This window comes from Tamandua tetradactyla, chromosome 6 (assembly GCF_023851605.1).
Source record: "Tamandua tetradactyla isolate mTamTet1 chromosome 6, mTamTet1.pri, whole genome shotgun sequence".
NCBI classification, from domain to species: domain Eukaryota; kingdom Metazoa; phylum Chordata; class Mammalia; order Pilosa; family Myrmecophagidae; genus Tamandua; species Tamandua tetradactyla.
The window spans coordinates 10,505,449-10,531,259 of record NC_135332.1 but is presented as its reverse complement, the minus strand read 5'-3'; the positions used below and the strand labels follow the sequence as shown (position 1 = coordinate 10,531,259).

The window sequence follows — 25,811 nt, the reverse complement described above, 5'->3', positions numbered from 1 at the left end:
ACCGGACTTACCTAGGGCCACCCTAAGAAGGGTGTCTGAACATCACTGAGCTGCTCCCCAGGAAGTGCCTAGGCAGTTGTTAGCACCCAATTCCCTGGTAAGAAAAGATCGTTGGGTCAGCAGTAAGACCTGAAGTGCTACAGACAGTTATAAATCATTAAAGGGGAGCTTTACATAAAAGAGTAAGCCAGAGTGGCCTCCAGGAATTTCTGAAACATCACACTGGAGCAGGCAGTGAAATCCAGTCATTGTTAGTAACATGCAAAGAGCCTGAAGCAAAGTAATCAGGGAAAAATTATAAGGTAGCGGGTATATTGGTTCAGACCCAGTAACATAAGACACTCATTACACTGAGGCATTCTAACTCTCTGACCACCTCTTAAATCTCTCAGCTGTTTAGTATAAAATGAGAGTAAATGTGCAGGTCAATAAAATTATTGGTTATTTACATATCAGAAAATCAGAAAGGTTCAACAATGGAAAAATATAGAGGTTAACAGTGAACTTTTTAAATAAACAATTTCGGCCTCATGTCATCTTATGCCAAGCCTTCCATTACCAACAATTGCTGAACTCTCAAACAGCTACAGAGTCTTTGCAATTCTAGCAGAGCCTGCTGGCAATCAGGATACAGGATACTGGATTTCTCACAGGTTCAAGTGTCAGGCATCCTTTATGAAAGGGGCATTTGAAGGAGGAGAGTTGTATAACCACAAGCTAAGGCTCAAAAGCCAATTCTAGATAAGCCTGATAATAGTTTTTGACACTTAGAGACATTTTATCCTTCAAAATTCTTGGATAGCTCAACTCTGCTTGCCTGAATTTGCTGTTTCAGGGGGACATTGGAGGAGAATTTAAAGTGTTAATTTTGGTTGACCCCATAGCTTTCATTCTTTTTTATTTTGACTCTTCCCTAAGAATTCAGTCCCAAGTTAAATGATCATTTAATCTCAAATAAATTATATCTTGGATTAATTGCTGTGGACACCCAAGTAGGGTAGTCCAGGAGGTGTCCAAGATAATTCATGGTGAGTATGGAAAGAAAATAACAGAAGGTCTATTTTTATTTTTAATCTACAAATAAGAAAGAAAACAAGCTTTACTAATAGTCAGAATATGGAGTGGACACTGGTACTCTTAGTAGTTCCCTGTATCAAAAACTGCTGTGCTTGGCTGGGAAATGTAAGGTTTCCCACAGAAAAGGGAGATGTCCTGCAGCACTGGAGGGTGGGTGACAATGTTGCCCTCATTCTCTTGCTTATTGCAATTTATCACAGTTTATCTGCTTCTTAATCCATTGAAATGATGCATTATATTATCTGGTCAAACTAACCTTCACAAAATGGACATGTGGCTTTTAAGATCCTTGCAGAGAAGACAGGAACTGAAAATGTATTGTTAATGTAAACACAAAAAAAGAACAACAAATAAATGGCAGCACTGAAACAGGATCGAGGGGTTAAGATTGCAACTCTGAAACCAGACTCCCTAGGCTTGATTTTCTGTCACTGTGATTTACTAAATTAGTAACCGTAAATTATTTAATCTCACTGTGTGTCAGTCTCTCTCTCCCTGTCACATAAGGATGTAATATGAAACTCTCATCTCTGCAGCATTAGGTGGTTGGGTAAGTACAGCCTGTAGTGCATAGTAATGATAAATAAATCAATAAGAAAAAAAGCTTCTATCATTATCCTTCTAATAGGCACTGATGATCTAAACAGATTCGACAAACTGCTGCACAAACCTAGCTGTGACATGGATTTCTATCCTCTATTATTAACAATAAACCCCTCACTAAGGTTATGTGGGCCATGAGATATAGTTAATAATAACATTTATGCATTTTTAAATATATGTTACATATATGTATGAGAGAAAAAAGGAAGGGAGGGAGGGAGGAAGGAAAAAAGAAAAACATTTGTAACAAGAAGTCAAACTTCTGCAATTTTCTTAGCATTTTGGGAGTCACATAACATACAATCCAGACTCTTCAAATCTCACTATACTTGATAGCAAATGTTTAGCAGACCCATCTGAACCTTGTTACTTAATGGCAAATGACAAATATGCCACAGTCCATGAGAAGGTACCTGTTGTTCTTAAAAACAACTAAAATGATACACGGAAAGCATTTCTTCATTAGAAATTTATTTTAGCACATACGGAAAGATTTTTTTAAATAATTTGAACAAACAGTTATTAGATTATTGTTAGCGAAATTTTCTATAGGCCAGATTAAAAAAAATATTTCTACCACATCTAAGATAGGCATACTTGATAGATTTTACTTAATAACCAAATTTATTTTTTAACCAATGAAAGTGAGATATAACTGAAAAAGTATATTCTCAACAATAAATGACAGTTTTTAAAAAAAGTGTATGAATGTGCTACTAAGGAAACACTGAAGAATATGCTGCTTTGAATGGAATAAAAGATTCCAGAGTAACTTTACAAAGATAGCATGACACCTAAAAAAGACTCACAGAGAAGAAGAGTAAAAAATGTACAAAGCACATAAATGTGCTTAGCTTTATAGAAATCACTCAAAGGGGATGTGTTGGGCCAAAACAGTGAGTTTAAGTAGAAAGACAGACAGTACATTTGAAAGTCTGCATAGTGGCAGTACTTGCCACTTGGCAGAGCTGTGGAATCAGCTCCTCTGAAGAAGCTGCTTTAGCCACAAGATGGCTTGATAGAGCCATGTGGATTTAGGCCTGTACTGATGAATATTTATACAAATAGTCACACCAACTGCATGAGCTTCCATATGCTGGGCCAGCATAACAAGGGCAGAGACTACATGATAGGTCTATCTGCTATAGTCCACATTCTCAGAATAATCTTCAAGGCCAGTGTTCTCTGGAGGAAAGGGAGCAAATGAGGGAAAGAAGGACAGAAAGAACTGGGTGCGATTTGAATTGCTGAATTTTGTAAAGTAAACCAGTCTTTTCAAATGGCATGTTTGCCTCTGGATGACTTTATCAATACCTTGTATCACATTTAAGAAAGCAATGTCTAAGTTATTTTTAGTGGTTCCACTGGCTCATTCATTCACAAGGGGGCATTTATTGAAGGAGCCCTTTATTAAGAATTTATTAAGGTCCTGAGCTTGATACCAAAATGAACATAAATTTGACTAAGACGTAATCCCTGATAATGAGCAAAAGAAAAAAAGAAAGTAATGAAGATAGAGTCACACTAACTACTGGACACCTTATAAACATTATTTCATTTGGTTCTCACAGCAGTCTTAGAGGTTGATATTATATACCCTTTGAGTCATGAAGCTGAAGCTTGGGGGAGTCAAGTAACTCACCAAGATCACAAAGCTACTAATTAATAAACAACCAAGATTCAAACCATCATCCAACTCATGAATCTTTGCTCTTATGCTATCCAAGCCACCATTAAGCCCATCTTTGGACCCCTCTGCCCACAGACACTCACCCTGTGCACATATCTGAGATCCATTCAATCTTTCTGGGCAAGGTCTTCCTTATTTTAGGTTTACTTTAGAATATAGGTGGCAAAAAAGTCACTTAAACTTGGAAGCTTCCGTACTTCTTGCCTCTATCTCAAGCTAAAACTGCAGGCTTATGAGAAAAAGCAATCCAGCAGGGGTTCACAGGTGGTTCAGTTGTAGAATGCTCACTTTCCATGTGGGAGACCCAGGTTCAATTCCCAGACCATTCACCTAAAAATAAAAAAGTCATCCATCATATTCCACATTGACTCTCTTCAAATTTCTCTTCATGTATACTCAAGATCACATATTCATTCACTCAGCAATGATTATTATTTTTTCTATATTTCTCCAAACATCATGGTCTGAAATCTGGTTTTTATTAAAATGTCCTAGGTGCAGTCCATGCTCTAACCAGTAAAATGCTTTATTTCCTGAAGTACAGAAAACCTTGCTCAATGGATAATTAGAAGCTTATTATGAGTTTCACAAGTTGAATAGTAATTATCAGGATTCTTACATAACCACTAAAAAAGCACCCTTGCTGACATGTTTACAAAAGGCTTCCACATGTATGTACTTAATTACCACACCCAATTATCCTAACCAACTTAATTGGAATGCACCAATAAATTTTGCATTCACAACTCCTAAGAGAATGTCATCTCATTTCAGTACTCCAAGCTGCGTGCCATACTGTTCAACTAAGAAATTTGGCTGCCTACATTGTGCATTCTCTTAGATCTAGGACATCAGCTAAATTATTTCATAAAATAAGAAATATTTCCATCTCCTGATTGATAGAAAGCCCAACTCAGGTCCTCAGGCCCAGGCAAGAACACTTCAGGAAGTCAGAGTGCTTCCAACAATTTCCTCTGAATTTGTATTACATATCTACTTTGGGGACTTGAAAAGGGAAATATCGAGTGCTGACCTCAATAACCATTCTTAAAAGCAAAAAAAACCAGTAATAGTACTTGAACTACTTGGGAAGGAATATGAGAAAATGTAATGGTAGAATGGCTAAGGAGAGAGAGGTAAGTAAATTTTCTTTATCCTTTTGTCCCCTGGCTTATGGGAAAATATTGCTCCTTGTGAACCGTAGTTAATTCTTGAGATGCATCCCATTATTAAGTACTATTAAGCACTAAGTATTATTAAAGTCTTCCTGAGATAATCCCACGGTGCTTTCTGAAGGAGGCAGCTGCTCTAGAATAGGACCCTGGAGCCATCCCAGTTTTTGTATTGTTTTGTTTTTAAGGAACGTGTGTATAAGTGGTAAGCTAGAGATACAACAGGCTAGCTTTCAAACGTTTTAGGACTAAATACTTGACTTTGGAATTTGTTTCCCTTGGTGCTTTTACAAGGAAAGCAACTCAGATGCAGCATTACATATGATCATTATAGGTGGCCTTTCCGAGCAGAAGACTGAGGATGAATCTTTGTTGTTAGGAAGGTAAGCAACAGAAAGATCTAATACTAGTCCTGGCTCCCTCAACATGGTAGTTCATGTAACTAGGGACAAGTTTGTGTAGAGTCTCTGACCTGTGGATTCCTCATCACAGTTATACTAGCTGTATATATTTCTGAACCTCAGTTTTCTCATCTCCTAAAGCAGGGCTATTTTAAACAATTAGCAATATATCTAAGCCCATAGGATGTGCTTAGTAAATGAAAATAATAATATTCAACCTACCAATATGACAGAGTTGGTATAAGGCTCAAAGGAGTTGTGGCATCTATAAACAAGGCAATAATAAATGTTTTCTATCCCATAGGATAGTTGGGAAAATAAACATATTAATAACATTTAAGTATTTGGAACAATGCCAAGCACATGGAACATGCTAAGTAAATGGGATAATTAATAATCTTGACCTACATTATGTGATTCTCACAAGAGACACATGAGATTAAATACGGTGTTAAGGTACTTGGAAAATTTAATGGAACATACAAAGACCACCTAACAAAATGTTAGTTTTGAAGCTCTTGTCCAGGTTCTTATATTCCTGATACTTTTGGAAGTCTTGGCAACCAAGTATGTTAAGAAATTAATGTTATCGGTGAGGGTTTACAGGTATTGATTTTTCTAACAGTGCTCAGAGAAATTTCCTCAAGCACTGCTAAGGAAGCAGAGAACATGAGGTGTATCACTTAGCAACAGCTACATTAATGCTGCATAACAAATGAGTACAAACTTAGTGGTAAACACTAATAAGCATTTACTTAACACATGCATCTGTGGTCAATTGGAGACTGGTTAATATTAACTGTACTCAGCTAGTTGACTCTTTTGATCTTGGATAAGGTCACTTCTGGGGATTGGGGAGGGATCAGGCACTCTAAGCTGGGCTTTGAGGCAGCTTTCTAGGACATCTCTGCTCAATGTGTCTCCTGGGATATTTGGGCATGTTCTTCTCATGATGATAGCAGACTTATAAGAGAAAAAGAACAGTAATTTAAGTGCTTTTCAAAATTGGTTATTTTATGCCTATTGACATCCCATTTATCAAAGCAGTCACATGGCCTTTGAAAACACAGTCACTTGAAAATACAGTGTATTTTCAAGGGATAGAAAATACACTGTACCTCTTTAGTGGAAGGAACTTCAAAGTCATGTGGAAAAAGGTAGGGATTCAAAACAAAGTGAAGCATTAATGCCCTTAATAAAATCTACCATAGCAAGGAAAAATGGCGACCAGCTAGACTTCTGGAGACCCTCAACACTCCTATAACTCTTTATATGTTTTATTGGCTTATGCCTCTTGATAAGATTTGAAGTTAGTAAAGGAGACCCAGGATAAAAGAGGACTAAAACATAGCTCACAGGAATATATATAGTTAATATATACTACTCGGACACTGTGGAATTGACATGGGAAATAAAACCTTCTATAATGGGGCCCTAGTCATGTCACTGGGATGCCAGAGTCAGGGTGGGGGTTACTGGGAAGCTAGAGGAAAGTGTAAAAAGCAAAGGACATTGGTAATCCTGTAGGGTAGAACATTAAGGAGGATGAAGAAATACCAAAAATAAGAAGTGGATAGGCTATGAAGATAAAATTCACTTAAATCTAAATATAAAGCAATCTTCCATCAATTTATCTGGGCTATCTAAAGTCCTTAAAATGAAGCACTGGGCAGTGTGATGGTGGCTCAGGGGCAGAATTCTCACCTTCCACACCAGAGACCCATGTTCGATTTCTGGTGCCTGCCCATGTTAAAAAAAAAAAAAAGAAGCATTATTAAAGAGAAGTTTCCACTGTGATATAAATGTAGAACTAACTCTACAACAGCTTAATTTTACTAAGGAAGGTCTTAAAATGAATGCTTACCTTTAAAGTCTGCTTGCTCAAATTAATTCATTTCTCCTTTGGGTACCAGGATAAATAAAGGCCAAGAAACTCAAAATAAATGATAAAGTAATGAAAAGGGAAATGACCTTTTGTTCATTCAGGTTCAGAAAAATCACTTGAACTGATTTCTAAATATTTAATTCAGAAAAACCTAAACCCTGTTTGTCAACTGCATTCTTTTTCTCATTAAAAAAATAATTAAGGCCTCCCCTGAGTGTAATGGTAAAAATTTAGTCCTTATGTTTTCTGATCCACTTACACTTAGGTCATCAAAATATTTTGAAGAGCTGAGCTCTTTGGTAGCCAAAGAGGCTTTGTGATCCTTTTCCTTTGAAACCGAAAAATGGTGCTTTATTATCACCTTAGACAAATGCAAAGGAGATTGAAGAAGACCCTTAAATATATTATTTCATAAGGTTGGAGTGAGTTATAAGTTTGGAAAATCTGTCTTCCTAAACTGGCTTCCTTTCTTCCATGATTTATCATAGTATCCCAATTCACCTGCATGGTGCTGACCTCAAATTGCCATTAACATCAGTACCAATACCCTTACTGAGAAAGACAGACCAAACAGAAAAGGATCAATGTCTCAGAAAAGATCCAGGAAAGCAAAGAGAAGGCTTATCACAAACTGCTCCAAAAATTTTTGGAGGAATATGAATGTTTTGGAGTGTAGTGTGATTCTGTAGCCAGATTTCAAAGATAAGGAGTACAATCTCCTATTCATCAAAACTATAATGAAATGGCTAGGCTTCTTCTCATCATGTTTCTGAGCCCAGACTTAAGGTCAAAACTTTATCTGCATTTATCAAAAGAATAAGAGAAACTTTTCCATTGTTCTATGTAAGTAATCTGCAGCTCTTACCAGTGAGAAGAACAAGCTCTTAGTGACAACATATCAGTTGCAGAATTTAGAGAATTGCAGTCAGTATAGAAATGACTCTATAGATAGAAACACTGAAGAAAGTAATAGAACAATGGCACAACCAATCACCACACTCAATTCATAAAATGTTATATACCTGACTGTACTATGCATCATATGCTACTGAAAACTAAAATCAAAATATTTATTATGACTTTATTTATATTCTTGGTGCATTTTATGATAGTTACTAAAAGTCAGAAAAGCTTAATGATGGTTGAACATGATCAAAAGTGATAAAACTCTTTGACATTTCTCCTTTTTGTTATCCATCCAACAGGAGGCAATGCTCTTAGTCCTGCATTACCGAAACTCAGGTAGTCTCTATCTTTGATTGCTACCTTTTCTATTTCCGGGTCTGACCCCTTAAACCAAGTCTTTATTGCAAATTTTCTAGGGAGCTCTCTTAATAAAATGATTCTGTTGGCTTTAACTACATAACCCAAAGCAGCATTTTTTCAAAGCTGGTCAACTTTCTTAGCACTTTTCCCCACAAACGTTGTTCTCTCCTCAACAAGTAAAACCAAACCCAAAGAATATCACATCAAGAAAAATATGGGGACTTCCGGAGAAGATGGCGGCTTAGTAAGACGTGCGGGTCTTAGTTCCTCTTCCAGAACAGCTACTAGGGAAGTAGAAACAATACAGGACAGCTCCTGGAGCCATGACAGAGACCAAGAAGACAGCGTACCCCATTCTGGAATGGCTAACTGGCTAGGAGAACCCGCTCCAGTGAGATCGCCGAAGGGCGCGGGCTTCCCCAGGCCGGGGGCGGCAGGTGGACGGAGTCCCTCCATCCCTCCTTCCCGGGCCGGCTGGGAGAATTGGACAGGTGATCCCCTCAAGCCACAGTGGCTGGTGCCCACCCCCATGCGCAGCCCCCCAGACCAGCTGGGAGAATTGGATCGGAGATCCACCAAGCCACAGAGAACGGCGACCGGGGTCCCTTCCAAACACGTGGCTTCCCGGTCCGGCTGGGAACGGTAGATAGGCACTCCCCCAAGTCGTGGCGGCCGGTGCCCCCCTGCCACGCTTGGCGCCCCGGGCCGGCTGGGAAATTTGGACAGGTGCTCCCCCAAGCCGCGGAGGCCAGCGCCCCACTGGCACGCTTGGCGCCCCGGCCCAGCTGGGAAATTTGGACAGGTGCTCCCCCAAGCTGCAGAGGCCGGTGACCCTCCCCGCATGCCAATCCCCAGCCAGCTGGGAGATTCGGATTGGCACTCCCCCAAGCCGCTTCGGCTGGCGACCCCTCCCAAAAACGAGAGTTTTCCAAACTTAAAGGAGCCACAGCATCTTTTACTGGTGGGACCTGCAGACAGACGAGTGCCATGAGCGCCACCCACAGGGCAGGATAAGAAAAACAGAGCCCAGAGATTTCACAGAAAAACTTTCAACCTGCTGGGTCTCACACCCAGGGAAATCTGATTAAATGCCCAGACGCCAGCAGAAGATAATGGATCATGCTCAGAAAATTGAAGATATGGCCCAGTCAAAGGAACAAACCAAAGGTTCAAATGAGATACAGGAGCTGAGACAACTAATGCTGAATATACGAACAGAAATGGAAAATCTCTTCAAAAACCAAATCAATAAATTGAGGGAGGACATGAAGAAGACATGCGGTGAACAAAAAGAAGAAATAGAAAAACTGAAAAAACAAATCACAGAACTTATGGGATTGAAGGACAAAGTAGAAAAGATGGAAAAATCAATGGATACCTACAATGGTAGATTTAAAGAGACAGAAGCTAGAATTAGTGAATTGGAGGAAGGAACATCTGAATTCCAAAAAGAAACAGAAACTATAGGGAAAAGAATGGAAAAATTTGAGCAGGGGATCAGGGAACTGAATGACAATATGAAGCACACAAAGATACGTGTTGTGGGTGTCCCAGAAGGAGAAGAGAAGGGAAAAGGGGAGAAAAACTAATGGAAGAAATTATCACTGAAAATTTCCCAACTCTTATGAAAGACCTAAAATTACAGATCCAAGAAGTGCAGCGCACCCCAAAGAGAATAGACCCAAATAGGCGTTCTTCAAGACAGTTACTAGTTAGAATGTCAGAGGTCAAAGAGAAAGAGAGGATCTTGAAAGCAGCAAGAGAAAAACAATCCATCACATACAAGGGAAACCCAATAAGACTATGTGTAGATTTCCCAGCAGAAACCATGGAAGTTAGAAGATAGTGGGATGATATATTTAAATTACAAAAAGAGAAAACTGCCAACCAAGACTTCTATATCCAGAAAAACTGTCCTTCAAAAATGAGGGAGAAATTAAAACATTTTCAGACAAAAAGTCACTGAGAGAATTTGTGACCAAGAGACCAGCTCTGCAAGAAATACTAAAGGGAGGACTAGAGTCATATACGAAAAGACAGAAGAGAGAGGTATGGAGAAGAGTTTAGAAAGAAGGAAAATCAGATATGATATATATAATGCAAAAGGCAAAATGGTAGAGGAAACTATTACCCAAACAGTAATAACACTAAATGTTAATGGACTGAATTCCCCAATCAAAAGACATAGACTGGCAGAAGGGATTAAAAAACAGGATCCTTCTATATGCTGTCTACAGGAAACCATCTTAGACCCAAAGATAAACATAGGTTGAAAGTGAAAGGTTGGGAAAAGATATTTCATGCAAATAACAACCAGAAAAGAGCAGGAGTAGCTATACTAATATCCAACAAAAACAGTTAAAAGAGACAAAGAAGGACACTATCTACTAATAAAAGGAACAATTAAACAAGAAGACATAACAATCATAAATATTTACACACCAAACCAGAATGCCCCAAAATACGTGAGGAATACACTGCAGACACTGAAAAGGGAAATAGACACATATACCATAATAGTTGGAAACTTCAATTCCCCACTCTCATCAATGGACAGAACATCTAGACAGAGGATCAATAAAGAAATAGAGAATTTGAATATTACAATAAATGAGCTAGACTTAACTGACATTTATAGGACATTACATCCCACAACAGCAGGATACACCTTTTTCTCAAGTGCTCATGGATCATTCTCAAAGATAGACCATATGCTAGGTCACAAAGCAAGTCTTAACAAATTTAAAAAGATTGAAATCATACACAACACTTTCTCAGATCATAAAGGAATGAAGTTGGAAATCAATAATAGGCAGAGTGCCAGAAAATTCACAAATACGTGGAGGCTCAACAACACACTCTTAAACAACGAGTGGGTAAAGTAAGAAATTGCAAGAGAAATTAGTAAATACCTCGAGGCGAATGAAAATGAAAATACAACATATCAAAACCTATGGGATGCAGCAAAGGCAGTGCTAAGAGGGAAATTTATTGCCCTAAATGCCTATATCAGAAAAGAAGAAAAGGCAAAAATTCAGGAATTAACTGTCCACTTGGAAGAACTGGAGAAAGAATAGCAAACTAACCCCAAAGCAAGCAAAAGGAAAGAAATAACAAAGATTAGAGCAGAAATAAATGAAATTGAAAACATGAAAACAATAGAGAAAATCAATAAGACCAGAAGTTGGTTCTATGAGAAAATCAATAAGATTGATGGGCCCTTAGCAAGACTGACAAAAAGAAGAAGAGAGAAGATGCAAATAAATAAGATCAGAAATGGAAGAGGAGACGTAACCACTGACCTCACAGAAATAAAGGAGGTAATAACAGGATACTATGAACAACTTTATGCTAATAAATACAGCAATTTAGATGAAATGGATGGGTTCCTGGAAAGACATAAACAACCAACTTTGACTCAAGAAGAAATAGATAACCTCAACAAACCAATCACAAGTAAAGAAATTGAATCAGTCATTCAAAAGCTTCCCAAAAAGAAAAGTCCAGGACCAGATGGCTTCATATGTGAATTCTACCAAACATTCCAGAAAGAATTAGTACCAACTCTGCTCAAACTCTCTAAAAAAATCGAAGTGGATGGAAAGCTACCTAATGCATTCTATGAAGCCAACATCACCCTCATACCAAAACCAGGCAAAGATATTTCAAAAAAAGAAAACTACAGACCAATCTCTCTAATGAATATAGATGCAAAAATCCTCAACAAAATTCTAGCAAATCGAATCCAGCAACACATTAAAAGAATTATACATCATGACCAAGTAGGATTCATCCCAGGTATGCAAGAATGGTTCAACATAAGAAAATCAATTAATGTAATACACCATATCAACAAATCAAAGCAGAAAAATCACATGATCATCTCAATTGATGCAGAGAAGGCATTTGACAAGATTCAACATCCTTTCCTGTTGAAAACACTTGAAAGGATAGGAATACAAGGGAACGTCCTTAAAATGATAGAGGGAATATATGAAAAACCCACAGCTAATATCATCCTCAATGGGGAAAAATTGAAAACTTCCCCCTAAGATCAGGAACAAGACAATGATGTCCATTATCACCACTGTTATTCAACATTGTGTTGGAGGTTCTAGCCAGAGCAATTAGACAAGAAAAAGAAATACAAGGCATCAAAATTGGAAAGGAAGAAGTAAAACTATCACTGTTTAGGATGATATGATACTATACGTCGAAAACCCGGAAAAATCCACAACAAAATTACTAGAGCTAATAAATGAGTACAGCAAAGTAGCAGGTTACAAGATCAACATTCAAAAATCTGTAGTGTTTCTATACACTATCAATGAACAAGCTGAGGGTGAAATCAAGAAACGAATTCCATTTACAATTGCAACTAAAAGAATAAAATACCTAGGAATAAATTTAACTAAAGAGACAAAAGACCTACACAAAGAAAAGTACAAAAAACTGTTAAAAGAAATCACAGAAGACCTAAATAGATGGAAGAGCATACCGTGTTCATGGACTGGAAGACTAAATATATTTAAGATGCCAATTCTACCTAAATTGATTTACAGATTCAACGCAAACCAATCAAAATCCCAACAACTTATTTTTCAGAAATAGAAAAACCAATAAGCAAATTTATCTGGAAGGGCAGGGTGCCCCGAATTGCTAAAAGTATCTTGAGGAAAAAAACGAAGCTGGAGGTCTCATGCTTTAAGGCATATTACGAAGCCACAGGGGTCAAAACAGCATGGTACTGGCATAAAGATAGATATATCAACCAATGGAATCAAATAGAGTGCTCAGATATAGACCCTCTCATCTATGGACATTTGATCTTTGATAAGGCAGTCAAGCCAACTCACCTGGGACAGAACAGTCTCTTCAATAAATGGTGCCTAGAGAACTGGATATCCATATGCAAAAGAATGAAAGAGGACCCGTATGTCACACCCTATACAAAAGTTAGCTCAAAATGGATCAAAGATCTAAACATTAGGTCTAAGACCATAAAACAGTTAGAGGAAAATGTACGGAGATATCTTATGAAACTTACAATTGGAGGCAGTTTTATGGAACTTAAACCTAAAGCAAGAGCACTGAAGAAAGAAATAAATAAATGGGAGCTCCTCAAAATTAAACACTTTTGTGCATCAAAGAACTTCATCAAGAAAGTAGAAAGACAGCCTACACAACGGGAGACAATATTTGGAAATGACATATCAGATAAAGGTCTAGTATCCAGAATTTATAAAGAGATTGTTCAACTCAACAACAAAAAGACAGCCAACCCAATTACAAAATGGGAAAAAGACTTGAACAGACACCTCTCAGAAGAGGAAATACAAATGGCCAAAAGGCACATGAAGAGATGCTCAATGTCCCTGGCCATTAGAGAAATGCAAATCAAAACCACAATGAGATATCATCTCACACCCACCAGAATGGCCATTATCAACAAAATAGAAAATGACAAGTGCTGGAGAGGATGCGGAGAAAGAGGCACACTTATCCACTGTTGGTGGGAATGTCAAATGGTGCAACCACTGTGGAAGGCAGTTTGGCGGTTCCTCAAAAAGCTGAATATAGAATTGCCATACGATCCAGCAATACCATTGCTAGGTATCTACTCAAAGGACTTAAGGGCAAAGACACAAACGGACATTTGCACACCAATGTTTATAGCAGCATTATTTACAATTGCAAAGAGATGGAAACAGCCAAAATGTCCATCAACAGACAAGTGGCTAAACAAACTGTGGTATATACATACGATGGAATATTTTGCAGCTTTAAGACAGGATTCTTATGAAGCATGTAATAACATGGATGGACCTAGAGAACATTATGCTGAGTGAGTCCAGCCAAAAACTAAAGGACAAATACTGTATGGTCCCACTGATGTGAACCGACATTCGAGAATAAACTTGGAATATGTTATTGGTAACAGAGACCAGCAGGAGTTAGAAACAGGGTAAGATAATGGGTAATTGGAGCTGAAGGGATACAGACTGTGCAACAAGACTAGATACAAAAACTCAAAAATGGACAGCACAATACTATCTAATTGTAATGTAATTATGTTAAAACACTGAATGAAGCTGCATCTGAGCTATAGTTTTTTTTTGTTTGTCTGTTTGTTTGTGTCTTTTTTTTACTATTATTATTATTTTTATTCTTTTCTCTACATTAACATTCTATATCTTTTTTTTGCTAGTTCTTTTCCTAAATCGATGCAAATGTACTAAGAAATGATGATCATGCATCTATGTGATGATGTTAAGAATTACTGATTGCATATGTAGAATGGAATGAGTTCTGAATGTTGTGTTAACTTCTTTTTTTCTTTAATTAATAAAAAAAATAAAAGTTAGTTTCTTTTGAACCTAGCAAATCACAATATTGTAAATAAAAATCAACTTCGAAAAAAAAAAAAGAAAAATATGGGGGCATAAGTTTTCCCTTAAGGGTTAGATTTAAGTTGATCTAATCTCCCATCTCAGATTTTATTTTCTCAGAAATGTATGTCTTTCCAATTTGGTGGAGAGGGTGGAAAAGGGCAAGTCTCTGGTCCTTCTTAAAACATAATCCACTGTGACTTACAGGATGATGGTAGAATAGGGAGCTTCAAGACTCAATCCTCCTCAAAAATAGCTAGGCAAGAACAGTATGAAACAACTATTCTGGGGCTCCAGTGTCCCAGGGAGCACTGTAGAATATCCAGGGAAGAGCCAGAGGAAGAGGCTGAGAAACTGTGGTAAAGAGCTGCGAGTATCTCGGTCCACAGAGGCTGTCGGTGCCAAGCTCCCACTGTAGAGGTAGAATACCTTGGGTCTTGTGCCTGGTTGACTGCTGTGGACAGAGACAGATATGGAAGTCCTCTTCTCCAAGAACAGGGGGTGGGGGTGGGGGCAGAGCTCAGCATTGATCATGGCTTTTGATTGGTGAGTTCAGATTGCTGGGTCCCTCCTCTGAACTGCTGTTTCAGTCTACCCCAGACAGAGACAGTCTCAGCTACTCCTGACAAGGACAGAGGCAGTGGAGGTTTCAAGACCCTGTACCTCCTTAAGGCTGCAGGGAACAGTTTGGTGAAGAGCGCCACCTGCTTTGCTAGCCAGGAAAATGCAGCTTGGGGAGTCAAAAAGGTTTTTAGCATCATTCCTGACTCTCTCCCCAGGGCTCTAAGGTGCTGCTAATATCCTTTTGTGGGTTTCTGGTAATGTTTTGGCTGGGAAATACTAACTTGGGAAAGTCTCTCTGGGATAACCCTTTTCCCAGAATTTGCTCTCCAGGTAAAAGCAGCTAGAGGCAATGAAAAGATTGTAAAAACAACAACAACAACAACAAAAACAACAAAACACAATGTAGGCAAAACAAAAGCAAACAGAATAGATCAAGATTCCCAGAGAAGGAATGGAGGAAAGGAAACTTTCTCCTGGGGATGAGGCAATTGCACAAATAGTGCAATCTTAAAAACTGTACCACATATCCAGGGCAAGAAACAGATGAAGAAGAGCTAAAAAAATCTGATCAGTTTAACACAGGCAATTCTAAAGGCCTAGAATAAGTAGAACCAAGTACTAAAGAAGAATATTAACACAAAGACAATCCATAATAATACCCCAGGCAGGAAAAAGAAACTGGCCTTCAGAATAAACTCATCAAAATAATCAGGAAGATATGGTCCAGTTAAAGAAACAAATTAAAACTTCAGACATCGGTGGGCCACAGTAACTCAGCAGGCAGAGTTCTTGATTGCTATGCTGGAGACCCAGGTTTAATACCCTGTGCCTGCCCATGCAAGAAAAAAAAAAAAAAAACTTCAGAGGAGACAGAATTTGAAAGAACTAATCAATGATAATCTCCTAAATAAACTCAAAGAGATGAAGGAAAATGCAGCTAAAGTGATAAAAAAAAAAACACTAAGAAGATACTGAATGAGCATAAAGAAGAGTTTAAAAGAATAAAAAGAAACATAACAGAAATTATGTGGATAAAATTCACAACAGAAGAAATTAAAAATACACCAGAGGCATACAACAGCAGATGTGAATCGGTAGAAGAAACAATCAGTGAACGAGAACACAGGAAAATTGAAATTTTAGACAGAACAGACGGAAAAAAGAATGGAAAAAAATGAGCAGGGTTTCAAGGATTTGAATGACAGCAGAAAGTATGGAAACATATGTGTCATGGATATCCCAGAAGGAGGAGAGAATGGAAAAGGGCAGAAAGAACATTTGAGGAAATAATGGTCCCAAATTTCCCAACCTTTATGAAAGGCATAAATACACATGTCCAAGAACTACAGCATTCACCAAACAGAATAAATCCTAATAGACCTACTCCAAGACACAGTATTAATCAGAATCTCAAATGCCAAAGATAAATAGAGAAACTTTATCAGCGAAAAAGCAGCAAAAGAAAAGTAATTCATTGCATACAAGGCAACCACAAAAAGATTAAGTGCTGACTTCTCATAAGAAACCATGGAGTCAAGAAAGGAGTGGAATAATATATTTAAGTACTGAAAGAGTAATATAGCCAGCCAAGAATTCTTTATTTGGCAAAACTGTCCTTCCAAAATGAAGGAGAGAGAGAATCTCTTTTGTTGCTCAGATGTGGCCTGTCTCTCTAAGTCAAACTCTGCAAATAAACCCACTATCCTCCCCACTATGTGGGACATGACTTCCAGGGGTATAAGTCTCCTTGGCAATGTGCGACATGACTCCAAGGATTAACGTGACCCTAGCATTGTAGGATTGAGAATGCTTTGCGCAAAAGGAGGAGAATAAATGAAACAAAATAAAGTTTCAGTGGCTAAGAGATTTCAAATAGAATTGAGAAGTCATTCTGGAGGTTACTCTTATGCAAGCTTCAACCAATTAAAAAAAAATGAAGGAGAGTTTAAAATATTCACAAATAAACTGAAACTGAGAGAGTTCATCAAAATGAGACCTGCCTTACAAGAAACAGTAAAAGGAGTTCTGTAGGTTGAAAATAAAAGACAGAAGAAAATAGCTTGGAGTAGAATGTAGAAATGAAGGTTATTAGGAAGGATAATTTAAAGGTAAAAAGAAAGACAAAACTAAGATGTGACCTATAAAAAACAAAGGATAAAATGGTTTAAATAAGTACTACCTTTACAGTAACAACATTGGATGTTAATGGATTAAACTCTCCAATCAAAAGACATGGATTGGCAAAATAGATAAATAAGTATGATCTAACTATATGTTGTCTACAAGAGATTCATCCTAAACCAAAGACACAAATAGGTTGAAAATGAAAGGTGGGGAAAGGATATTCCATTCAAACAGTAACCACAAAAGAGCTGGGGTGCCTATACTAAAATCAGACAAAATAGACTTTAAATGCAAAACTGTTATAAGAGACAAAGAAGGACACTGTGTATTAATAAAAGGGGAAATCCACCAAGAAGAAATAATGATTATAATTATTTATATATTTAACCATGGTGCCCCAAAATACATGAGGCAAACACTAGCAAAACTGAAGGAAGAAATAGATGTCTCTACAATAATAGTTGGAGACTTCAATAAACCACTCTTATCAAGAGACAGAACATACAAACAGAGGATCAATAAGGAAACAGAGAACTTTAATATGATAAATGTCCTAGGCCAGACAGACAGACATATACAGAACATTGCATGCCAAAACAACAGGATATACATAATTCTCAAGTGCTCATGGATCATTCTCCAGAACAGACCACATGCTGGGTCAGAAAACATGTCTCAATATATTTTTAAACAATTGAAATTATGCAAAGCTCTTTCTGTGACCATAGTGGAATGAAGTTAGAAATCAATAACAGTCAGAGAACTGGAAAATTCACTAATACATGGAAGTTGATTACCACACCCTTATACAATCAGTGCATCAAAGAAGAAAATTCCAAGAGAATTCAGTAAATATCTTGAGTTGAATGAAAATGAGAACCAACATATCAAAATTAAACATATGCAGCCAAGGCAATGCTAAGAGGGAAATTTATAGCCCTAAATGCCTACATTAAAAAAGAAGAAAAAGCTACAATCAAAGACCTAACTGCACACCTGGAAGAACTACAAAAAGAACAGCAAACTAATGCCAAAGCAAGAAGAAAGAAATAACAAAGATTCGAGCAGAAACAAATTAAGCTGAGAGAGAGAGAAAAGAACAATAGAAAAAAACAGAAGTTGTTTCTATGAGATCAATAAAATTGACTATCCCTTAGCTAGATTGAAAAAGAAAAAAAGAGAGAAGATGCAAATAAATAAAATCAGAAATGATGGAGAAGATCTAAATAAATGGAAGGGCATTCAGTGTTCATGACTGGAAAACTATATATCATTACGATGCTAATTCTACCTAAACTTACTTACAGATTCAATGCCAATCAAAACTCCAACAGCCTACTTTGCATAAATGGAAAAGGATATTATCAAATTTATTTGGAAAATTAAGGGGTCCCAAATAGCCAAAAAAAAATCGTGAAAAAGAAGAATGAAGTTGGAGTATTCATTTTTCCTGACTTCAAAGCATGTGACAAAGCTACAATATGGTCAAAACACAAAGTGCTGGCCTAAAGATAAATATATTGACCAATGGAATTGAACTGAGAGTTTGGAAGTAGGTGCTCACAACTTACGGGCAACTGATATTTAACAAGGCTGCCAAGTCCACTCATCTGGGACAGCATGGTATCATTACCAAATAGTACTGGAAAAACTGGATATCTATATGCAAAGGAATTCTATCTTACAACTTTTTTAAAAATTAACTAAAAATGAATCAAAGAACTAAATATAAGAACCAAGACCATAAAACTCCTAGATGAAAATGTAGGGAAGTATCTTCAAGATCTTATGGTAGGCAATGGTTTTAGACTTTACACCCAGAGCACAAGCAATGAAAAGAAAAATAGATACACAGGACCTCCTCAAAATTAAAAACTTTTGTCCTTCAAAGGACTTTGTTAAGAAAATGAAAAGGCAACCTCCTCAACGGGAAAAAATGTTTTGGAAACCACATTAAACCTAATAAGGGTTTAATAACCAGAATATAAAAAGAAATCCTACATTTCAACAATAACAAGACAAACAGCCTAATTAAAAATAGGCAAGAGGCGGGCCGCGGTGGCTCAGCGGGCAAGAGTGCTTGCCTGCCGTGCCGGAGGACCCCGGTTCGATTCCCGGCCCCAGCCCATGTAAAAAACAAACAAACAAACAAAATATAATAAAACAAGAAAATGTTTAAAAATGTTTCCCTTTCTTCCTCCCTTCCTTCCTTCTCTGTCTTTCCTTCCTTTCCTCCTTCTCTCTTAAAAAAAAAAAAAAAAATAGGCAAGAGACTTGAATAGACATTTTTCCAAAGAGGAAATATAAATGGCTAAAATAACATGAAAAGGTGCTCAACTTCACTAGCTATTATGGAAATGTAAATCAAAACCACAGTGAGATATCATTTCACATCTACTAGAATGGCCACTATTAAAAAAAAAACCAAAACAGAAAACCATAAGTGCTGGGGAGGATTTGGAGAAAGAGGAACTTTCATTCACTGGTAGGAATGCAAAATGGTGCACCTGCTGGTATTTCCTCAGGAAGGTAAGTGTAGATCATAAAATCAAGCAATCCTGCTATCAGGAAATACCCAGAAGAACTGAAAGCAGGGACTTGAGCAGACATTGCATACCAGTGTTCATAGCAGCATTACTCACAATTACCAAAAGATAGAAGCAACCTAAGTGTCCATCAACTTATGAATGGATTAACAAAAGGTGATTTATACATACAATGGAATATTATTCAGCTGTAAGAAGGAATGAAGTTCTGATGCATGACATTAGGTTGAGTGAAAATAGCCAGATACAAAAGGGCAAATACTGTATGACCTAACTGATATGAACTAATTATAATAAGCAAGGAAATATATTCTATATTTTATATATTCAAATTCATTTATTCTAGTTAGAATCTAGAATATAGGTTGCTGGAGATAGAATAGGGGTAGAGAATGCAGAGTTGATGCTTAATTTGTACAGAATTTCTATTTAGATTGATTGGAAATATTTGGAAATGGATAGTGGTGATGTTAGCATATAATTAACAGTGCTGAATTATGTCTGTGAACATGGTTGAAATTGGAAACTTTATGCTGTATATGTTACTAGAAGGGAAGTTAGATGACACAACATGGGAGTCTATAACACAATGAATGCTGTTGTGAACAATGGAGTCCGGTTAATATACAAATATAAGAATGCTCTTTCATGAATTATAACTAATATATAACACTATTAAAAGGTGTTAATAATAGGGGGTATATGGGAAAAATACACCTACCATAAACTATGGACTATAGTTAATAGTAATATTTTAATATTCTTTCATCAACTGTAACAAAGGTACCGTACTAAAACAAAGTGTCAACAAGGGGGGCAGGTATATGGGAATGTTGTATTTTTACCTGACTTTTCTGTAAACCTACAGCTTCTTTACCTAAAAAATTACAATTTAAAAAAATATATGCTAAGGGAAAGAAACCAGACACAAAATATTGTACATTGTATGGTTCCATTTATGTAATATGCAATTATACGTAAGTTCATAGACACAGAATTAGATGAGTGGTTATGTAAGGCTGGGGAAGAAGAGAGTGATTGAGGGATGACTTCTAAGGGCCATTGGGGGTTTTTCTTTTTGTTGTAATGAAAATGTTCTAACATTGATCTTGGTGATAAAAGCACAGCTCCGTGACTATTGAAAGCCATTGATTATACACTTTGGATGGACTATATGGTATATGAATATATCACAATAACACTGCTTTAAAAAAAAGGAAACCATCATTCACATGGAAACCAGAACTCCAAAGACATGAATTCATCATAATGTAGGCACTGTCTGTTTTGGTCCATCCAGTACCCACAACATCTAGAACGTTGCCTAACTCCCAGTAGATAATCAGTAAATATTTGCCACATAAATAAATTAATCCTAAAAGAACTTCCAAAGAGATCAAAAGGTTAACCACCCCACTAGTGTAGAGTTTAAATTTCTTCCCTTATAATTTCCATTTTCTAGAATTTGGCAACGAGTGCTCCCAAATCAACCTGCCTCATCAGCCCTCTTGCTCTGTGGGTGTGAAATAATGATAAGAGCAGTATCCACACATTCCATTTCAGCCATATTCTTCCAAGGCTGTACTGTGGGTTTTATCATCACCTGTAATTGTTTCATTTTCAAAATCTTCATTCTTAACCTCTTTACTTCCACCTTGGCTTTTCAACCACTTGCATTATGAGCACTTTCCCACCTGACAGGAACCTTCGAGTACTCTAAACCTTCTGCATTCTCCAAATCCATACATCCTTCCATTAGTCAGTTTCCTCTGTATCCAGCTTAAACTCCTACTTTCTGTGTTCTTTGTGCCTATTTCTAAGCAACTAAGAAATGCGAGAAAATTTTACACAACAGAACAAATACTATCCATTATAAATATATGATCACCCAACTTAAATGGACCACACATTTTCTAGCAATTCTATTAAACTCTTGCTATTTGAAGTGTGGACCACTGACCAAAAGCCTTAGCATCACCTAGGAGCTGTTTAGAAATGGAGAATATTGGCCTCCACCTCCGACTTACTGAATCAGAATCTAAATTTTAACAAGATCACCAGCTGAATCACACACACATGAATTTATAAAAGTGCTATGCTACACTATCCTTTATCCTTCCTTTTTAAATAGTTAAAATTTTTATCTCAGTTGGATTATTTCCTTAGACAGTAAACCATGCTCAATCTCTTTCAATAAACAAACAAATAAAAATGCCTGTAACTACACATTCCTTTCCACCTACTGCCCTTTCTCTTCAGCCATTTATAACCAAATTACTCAAAAGCGATGTGTATACTCACTGTCTCCAATTCTTTCCCTAACACCTCTCTGCAGCCAAATCCTGTCTGGCTCTAATTCCAATCACTTCATGGAAACATCTCTTGATAAGTTTACTGGTGACCTCCATGTCACAAAACCCAATGGATGTTCATTAATCCTAATCTTACTTGATATCTGACCAACATTTTGACACTGTTAACCTTTTCTTCATAATAATTTTCTTCCTTTGACTTCTATGGCAAACACTTCCTTAGTTTTCTTTCTTTCTCTCTTGCCACTCCTCTCAGTGTCTTATGCCAGTTCACTGTCAGCTGTGACCACTGGAATTCCTCAAAGCTCAGCCCAGTTGCCTTTTCTATTTATGCTCTCCTCTTATTAAGCCTATAGTTTCACTTGCTTCACTGCATGCAGGCTATTCTCAAGTGTTAACCTTTAATTTCTCAGCCCCAAGCATCTACTAGACATCTCTTGGATGTTCTAAAAGCACCATAAAGTTGACTTATCCAATACAAGCTTATATTGGTTCCTAAGTCATTAAATTGTGATACCATCTTTCTATTTAGCTAAACCTGAAACCTAGGAGACATTCCTAACATACCCATATTGCTTACCTCCCACAATCATTCTACCATAAGTCCTAAATATCTTACAAATCCATTTAGTTCTCTCTATTTTTACAAGGTTACTATAACCATATTCCATGGTACCATTACCAGGTACCTGGGATACTGCATTGCCTTCCTAAATCCAAACAACACTGGTCTTTCAATTCTTTGAATGTTCCATACCAACCAAATTTCAGATACTGTCTCTTTAACTAGAAAGCTTTCCATCTCCAACACCTCCTTAAACTTCTCCCACATTTTTTTTAACTTTTTCTATTGTGAAATATAACATATATACAAAAAAGCAATAAATTTCTAAGTACATTTTAAAAAATTGTTATAGAACAGATTTTAAACTTTGGTATGGGTACAGTTCCACAATTTTTTGCTTTTTTGTCTAGCTGCTCCAAGACACTGGAGAACAACAGAACTATCAGTATAATGATTCGGCAGTCATACTCACTAGTTAAATCCTATCTTCTCTGTATTACTCCTCCTTCTCTTTAAATAACATATATACCTAAAAACAATAACTTTCAAAGAACATCACCACAATTAGTTATAGAACAGATTTCAGAGTTTGGTATGGGTTACAATTCCACACTTTAAGGTTTTTATTTCTAGCTGCTCTAAGGTACTGGAGGCTTAAAGAAATATCAGTATAATGATCTAACACTCATACTCATTTGTTAAACTCTACCTTCTCTGTATAACTCCACCATCACCTTTGACCTTTCTCCCACTCTTTAGTGGTATTTGGGCATTGGCCATTCTAACTTTTCCATGTTGGAAGGGGCTGTTGATAATAGGGGATAGGGGGATGTAACTAGTTGATGTTCTGGAAAGGCTGGCCCCTCTGCATTTCAGGACTTATCTGGTCCAGGGACCCACCTTGAGGTTGTAGGTTTTGGAAAGTTACCCTAGTGGTATGGAACCTTTGTGGAATCTTATATAATGCCGAAGGTATTCTTTAGGATTAGCAGGAATGTTTTGGTTGGGGTTTGACAAGTTATGATAGGTAGCAATGTCTAACTGGAACATGCATAGGGGTGACATCCAGTATAGCCTCTCAGCTCTATTTGAACTTTCTCTAACACTGATACCTGATTTGTTATACTTCTTTTCCCCGTTTTGGTTAGGATAGCATTGTTGACATCAGTGCAGTGCCAGGTTCATCCCTGGGTTCATCTCCCATGCCATCAGGAAGACTTTCACACCTGAACGTCATGTCCCACGTAGTTTTACCTGCAGAGTTGGGCTTAGAGAGAGAAAGGCCACATATGAGCAATAAAAGAGGTCCTCAGGAGGTGACTCTTAGGCATACCCATAGTAGGCTAAGCTTTTCCACTACATGCATAAGCTTCACAAGAGCAAGCCTCAAGATCAAGGGCTTGGCCTATTGATTTGGGTGTCCCTAATATTTGGTACAGTATCTGGAGTTTTCCCAGTGGCAAAGTTTAACAGTACCATAATTTTTCTCCTATCCCTCAAGGGACTTTTCCAATACTTTTTAATTATCTGCTTAATATACTCTGAGATGTATCCAGGTATTACATTAAGCTATACAGGATTAAAGGCCCTCATTCTTATTCTCCCTCCCACATATTTTCACCTGTCATTTAATATCTTCCTCCAGATCCCAGCTTCCTCATCAAAGTTTTCCTGAAGTCTAAGGTAGGTCAAATTCCTCTAATTTTAATAGTCAAGAGTACATGCTCTGCTTTTCAGTAGAATTTAGTATATTTAGAGTTTTGCATGCATTTGTGTGGTGCTTAGATTAATGGCTCTACTACTTACTCCAACCACTAGATTACATATTCTATAACAGCAGGGACCTGTTCTGTTTCTTTTTTTCAATAATGTATTCTAGATGCCAGCAGAGTACCTACTCAGTAAACAATTATCATTGATGAATGGATGGATGAATGAATGAATGAATGAATGAATGAATGAAAGAAGCGGTCAACCTTTTGTTTGCTATAATCTTGCACTGCCTAAACCACTCAGTTTGAAACACTGTTCTTCACTGTTGTGTACAGATATTAAATCTTTTATATGCATTCTTTTCCTAATTAGAGATTAAGCCTCTTAAAGACAGTTCTGGGAACAATATTTTGTCAAAATAAATAATCCTTCTTTGCCATTATTAATATCTTTTTTTACCCTGTGGCATTGATGGTTCATGTTAGGAAGAGAGACTGAAAAGATGAGAAAATTGATTTACTTAACTCATCCAGAAAATTGTTTTTAAAAAAGATCATTTAGCCTGTACTGTTGAACTGTTCCTATCCTATCGAACTAGATTACAAGCACTTAGAAATTCGCAGTGCAAATAGATCTTAGCAATCACGTACCCAAACCCTTCATTTCCAGACTAGATGCCAGAGATGTAGAAACATGAAGCAATTTGGTTCATGCATCACATTCCTAAGGTAAAGTGTTCATGTTGTGAACACAGTATAAGCTAATACTTTGCCCGAAGTTTATATCCAGAAACAGAGATAATTTTTTTTCTAAGGGAAGAAGGTATTTCACAAATGAAAGGAAATAAAACCAGGCAAACAACCATATTCAACAGTCTGAATTAGGATTTCTAAAACCATTTAAGTTTCCCTGAACATTTCATTGTTTATATAGAAACGTTTGATTTGGTGGTGTGTGGCAGACATACCCACATATACATGCCTATTACTTCAAAATGTCTTTTCCCATTGCCATGGTAAATAATTAAATTTCCAAAGTGTTATGCTGTTGAGGTTATAATCATAATTCTGCATCACTGTAAATCAGTGACCACCCCTGTGCTGAACCACTTGAGAGGAAAGATTAAATCATTTGGAAGGCAGGAGAAACTTCATTGAAAGTGCCTTGATGAGATATTTCTACTTGGTCCCATTTTCTTAAAATATGGATCTTGTATTCAAGTGATTTCCATCAATTTTGAAGTTTACATATGAAGCAAGAGAGTGCTTTATACCAACTTCTCTGCTACAATTTCACTAATCAAAAGGTGGTCTCATGCAATCAGCAGCATCAGCTTCACATGGGAGTTTGTCAGAAATAGGGGCTGGGAACCTGTTTTTAAGAAGTTCTTCAGGTAATTCTTGCACACAGTAAAGCATGAGAAACTCTGCTCAATATCTGTGTTTCTATTGCTGCATATGTGTGAAGTTGTGCTGGTTCAAATGCAATTTTTTTCTAGGAAATA

General features: G+C 37.1%; 1 long non-coding RNA gene across 2 annotated transcripts; it reads right to left on the bottom strand.

Moving 5' to 3' along the window:
• Positions 1-23,848, bottom strand: LOC143685796 (uncharacterized). Of its 2 annotated transcripts, none has more exons than XR_013176735.1 (3): positions 23,707-23,848; positions 3,454-3,700; positions 1-94 (listed from the first exon to the last, which is right to left on the bottom strand). It is a non-coding gene; the product is annotated as an uncharacterized LOC143685796 (long non-coding RNA). The 2 variants fall into 2 exon arrangements; XR_013176736.1 differs by lacking the exon at positions 23,707-23,848 and adding an exon at positions 6,648-6,685.
• Between the last annotated feature and the right edge of the window lie 1,963 nt (positions 23,849-25,811).